The 4998-nt window shown below is 40.2% G+C and overlaps 1 pseudogene; it reads right to left on the bottom strand.

Moving 5' to 3' along the window:
- Nucleotides 1-3127: 3127 nt before the first annotated feature.
- LOC117531629 lies at nucleotides 3128-3246 on the bottom strand (annotated as a pseudogene).
- Between the last annotated feature and the right edge of the window lie 1752 nt (nucleotides 3247-4998).

The raw sequence follows: 4998 nt of genomic DNA, 5'->3' as shown, positions 1-4998 counted from the left end.
TATTTAATAAGGTTATTCTCATCACTGAAAATAAGAACAACCCCAGGTTTCTTTTCAGCACTGTAGCCAGGCTGACAAAGAGTCAGAGCTCTATTGAGCTGAGTATTCCATTAACTTTAACTAGTAATGACTTTATGACTTTCTTTGCTAACAAAATTTTAACTATTAGAGAAAAAATTACTCATAACCATCCCAAAGACGTATCGTTATCTTTGGCTGCTTTCAGTGATGCCGGTATTTGGTTAGACTCTTTCTCTCCGATTGTTCTGTCTGAGTTATTTTCATTAGTTACTTCATCCAAACCATCAACATGTTTATTAGACCCCATTCCTACCAGGCTGCTCAAGGAAGCCCTACCATTATTTAATGCTTCGATCTTAAATATGATCAATCTATCTTTGTTAGTTGGTTATGTACCACAGGCTTTTAAGGTGGCAGTAATTAAACCATTACTTAAAAAGCCATCACTTGACCCAGCTATCTTAGCTAATTATAGGCCAATCTCCAACCTTCCTTTTCTCTCAAAAATTCTTGAAAGGGTAGTTGTAAAACAGCTAACTGATCATCTGCAGAGGAATGGTCTATTTGAAGAGTTTCAGTCAGGTTTTAGAATTCATCATAGTACAGAAACAGCATTAGTGAAGGTTACAAATGATCTTCTTATGGCCTTGGACAGTGGACTCATCTCTGTGCTTGTTCTGTTAGACCTCAGTGCTGCTTTTGATACTGTTGACCATAAAATTTTATTACAGATTAGAGCATGCCATAGGTATTAAAGGCACTGCGCTGCGGTGGTTTGAATCATATTTGTCTAATAGATTACAGTTTGTTCATGTAAATGGGGAATCTTCTTCACAGACTAAAGTTAATTATGGAGTTCCACAAGGTTCTGTGCTAGGACCAATTTTATTCACTTTATACATGCTTCCCTTAGGCAGTATTATTAGACGGTATTGCTTAAATTTTCATTGTTACGCAGATGATACCCAGCTTTATCTATCCATGAAGCCAGAGGACACACACCAATTAGCTAAACTGCAGGATTGTCTTACAGACATAAAGACATGGATGACCTCTAATTTCCTGCTTTTAAACTCAGATAAAACTGAAGTTATTGTACTTGGCCCCACAAATCTTAGAAACATGGTGTCTAACCAGATCCTTACTGTGGATGGCATTACCCTGACCTCTAGTAATACTGTGAGAAATCTTGGAGTCATTTTTGATCAGGATATGTCATTCAAAGCGCATATTAAACAAATATGTAGGACTGCTTTTTTGCATTTACGCAATATCTCTAAAATCAGAAAGGTCTTGTCTCAGAGTGATGCTGAAAAACTAATTCATGCATTTATTTCCTCTAGGCTGGACTATTGTAATTCATTATTATCAGGTTGTCCTAAAAGTTCCCTAAAAAGCCTTCAGTTAATTTAAAATGCTGCAGCTAGAGTACTGACGGGGACTAGAAGGAGAGAGCATATCTCACCCATATTGGCCTCTCTTCATTGGCTTCCTGTTAATTCTAGAATAGAATTTAAAATTCTTCTTCTTACTTATAAGGTTTTGAATAATCAGGTCCCATCTTATCTTAGGGACCTCGTAGTACCATATCATCCCAATAGAGCGCTTCGCTCTCAGACTGCAGGCTTACTTGTAGTTCCTAGGGTTTGTAAGAGTAGAATGGGAGGCAGAGCCTTCAGCTTTCAGGCTCCTCTCCTGTGGAACCAGCTCCCAATTCAGATCAGGGAGACAGACACCCTCTCTACTTTTAAGATTAGGCTTAAAACTTTCCTTTTTGCTAAAGCTTATAGTTAGGGCTGGATCAGGTGACCCTGAACCATCCCTTAGTTATGCTGCTATAGACGTAGACTGCTGGGGGGTTCCCATGATGCACTGTTTCTTTCTCTTTTTGCTCTGTATGCACCACTCTGCATTTAATCATTAGTGATCGATCTCTGCTCCCCTCCACAGCATGTCTTTTTCCTGGTTCTCTCCCTCAGCCCCAACCAGTCCCAGCAGAAGACTGCCCCTCCCTGAGCCTGGTTCTGCTGGAGGTTTCTTCCTGTTAAAAGGGAGTTTTTCCTTCCCACTGTAGCCAAGTGCTTGCTCACAGGGGGTCGTTTTGACCGTTGGGGTTTTACATAATTATTGTATGGCCTTGCCTTACAATATAAAGCGCCTTGGGGCAACTGTTTGTTGTGATTTGGCGCTATATAAAAAAATTGATTGATTGATTGATCACTGGCCCATGTGTTTGGTCAATAATTAACAGATCATTGACTTCTGGTTATTCACCCTCCTTTAAAAAAGCCTAATGCTGACCTTCAGACCTTCAGCTGACCTTCTCTTCCCCAGAATTTTAGACGAATTGCAGAGTTGCCTTTTATCTCCAGAACTTTAGATAAGGTGGTGGTCCCTGTACAAAGAGAATTTTTAGTTTTCAAATTGCCTTTTTTTTTTTTTTTTAACAAATGAAAAAAAAAGACATTTACAAATACGGATTTATAAATAAAGAACTTAAGATGGTTATTTTTCTTATCCAGTCTCCTGCTCTTCATGTCGACTTGTACCTCTGTTTATCTGTGCAGTTGGAACATCAGCAGTTGCCTTCAGGATAAATTAAGTCTTGAGATTCTGTTTATCAGGGTGTTGCGTTTTCAAATTCAGTGTTTCTACAACAACATGAACAAAGTTTGATAAAAGATGCTTTTTATGTTCAGAGGTTTGCATCATTGATTTAGAATCTTTGAGTGAAACCATGATGTTGTTCTCAGAGTTCAGCAGTTTGGAGTATTGATGTTCATGAGCTTCAGATTTATGAATTGTGTGCAGAGTTCCATTTTTGTGTGTATAAAATGAGGAAAAACCAAATGATAGCATCAGTTGATCAGAACCACCAGTCCATCACCAAGCTGAACTGTCCTTTAATTCATCATAAAGCACAGTTTGTCTTATTTATTTTTGCTGATATTTGATGTTCAGACCATAATAAATTTGTTGTCCATTCGGCTGCTCCCGTTTGTTTGGGGGCACCACAGCAGAGTCAGCCCGATCTGCATTGGTATTTGGCGCAAGTTTTTTATGTCGGATGCCCTTCCTGACGTAACTCCAGGTCCACCTGGAGAAACACACACAGCCCCTGGTGTTCCAAAGAGGTCTCTCATCCAAGTACTAACCAGGCCCCACCCTGCTTAGCTTCTGAGATCTGAAGGGATCAGGCTTACACAGAGCAGACTGGCTGCGTTCAGTAAGCCTTATTGAAATTTCAGGTGTAGCACTGTAGTGTGGGAGAGGTCAGAGGTCACTAGTATCAAACACATCCAACACAACTTCGCCTTTTCTTCTTCTTCTTCTGGTTTACTGTCGACATTTGTGCTTCTGGAGCTCTTCAAAAAAAAAAAAAAAAAATCGAGAATCAGAGTGAAGTTTGATCTGTTCAGAGAAGTTTCCATCGTCTACAGCTAACTAGCTTTAGCCTCGAACGACAACAGGAAATAGTTCTGACAAACCTATTGTTGCATTACCGCCACCTATTGGACTGGAGTATAGACACAGACGAGAAAACGAAAGAAAGTTACAATCCTGTAATTTAAAGATGTTGAACTGTTTGGGTTCTTCAATGTGCTCTTCACACTGCTGTCATTGTCAGAGTGTAACAGATAATCAATAAATGACTGTGACTTTGCTCCTGTGAGCAATTTTCCTGCCAGTCAAACAAACTGAAGGCTGTGTGAGAATTTGTTCCTCCATTATGTTAAAACACAGAATTCCAGTCCATTTATGATGCAACATCAACAGGTTATGGAACCAGGAAGGAATTTGGAAGTTGATGGAACTGATTATATTTCAATGGAGATGAGAAAAACTATGAGTTATGGGAAACTACGTTTCTCACACACCTGCAGCTGCTTGTTCTAAAGAGGACCAAACTGCAAGAACCAGATGAAGGTGACGAGGGCACAGATGAAGACGCTGAAAGAAATTAAGCGGTGTTTGAACTGATTCAAGTGCTGGATGATAAAAGTCTGTCACTTGTGATGAGAGATGCAGCGGACGACGGCAGGAAGGTGCTTCAGATTCTCAGAGACCATGATGCAGGTAAGGTGAAGCCACGTGTGATCAGCCTGTATACGGAGCTGACATCCCTTCAAAAAGCTGTTCATGAGAGCGTCACAGATTATATTATTCATGCAGAGACTGTTATCACCACACTGAGGAAGGAAGAAGAGACTTTTTTTTTTAAGAGTTTTGACTCAAGTTTGAATCACAAAAGCACATATTGGAGCTGCTGATGGACAGAGGACCAGCGAGTGTGTTGAAGAGGGGTGCAGCCAGTGTTCACTTGATTGACAGCAGAAGTTGTGCAGTGGACATGACACTGATGGAGGTGTTGTACGTCTCATCATTCCCCGAGACATCTTCAAGGAGGGACAGAAGGAGCTCATCCATAAAGATGGTCTGACGCTTGACATTCAGGTGTCTGATCGACTGAACTATTTAAACATCGTTCAGCCTCCAAATGAAAGTGATGTTAATCAATGTCATGGATGTTACCATCTTCAAACATGGCACCAAATATTAGGTCACTGTAACTATGAGGACATGTTAAAGTTGGAAAGTGTCACAGGGGATGAAAATTAAAGGTCAAACTGATGAGGCTGATCTTAAATGTGAAGTGTGAGTCCAGAGCAGGAACAGAGAACCAGATGAAAGAGCAAATGTCTCACTTGGACATACAGATTTGTCAGGACCTACAGAGCCAGCAGCAAAGGATAGTTTCAGGTCCACATTAATGTTCACTGATCACTATTCAGGAGCTACTTTAGTGTATTTTTTGAAAGCTCAGAGTGACACAATTAAAGCTACAGAGAAGTTCATTGCTGATGGAACATCTTACGGAAAAATCAAGTGCATCAGATGAGATAACGGCACAGAGTTTACATCTCCAGAGTTTCAGTCAAACGATGACATACCCCAAATAAAATTCTTTACCAATGG

Source organism: Thalassophryne amazonica, chromosome 18 (genome assembly GCF_902500255.1).
Source record: "Thalassophryne amazonica chromosome 18, fThaAma1.1, whole genome shotgun sequence".
Lineage (NCBI taxonomy): Eukaryota > Metazoa > Chordata > Actinopteri > Batrachoidiformes > Batrachoididae > Thalassophryne > Thalassophryne amazonica.
The sequence above is the reverse complement of the archived record's forward strand: the minus strand, read 5'-3'. Positions and strand labels throughout refer to the sequence as shown.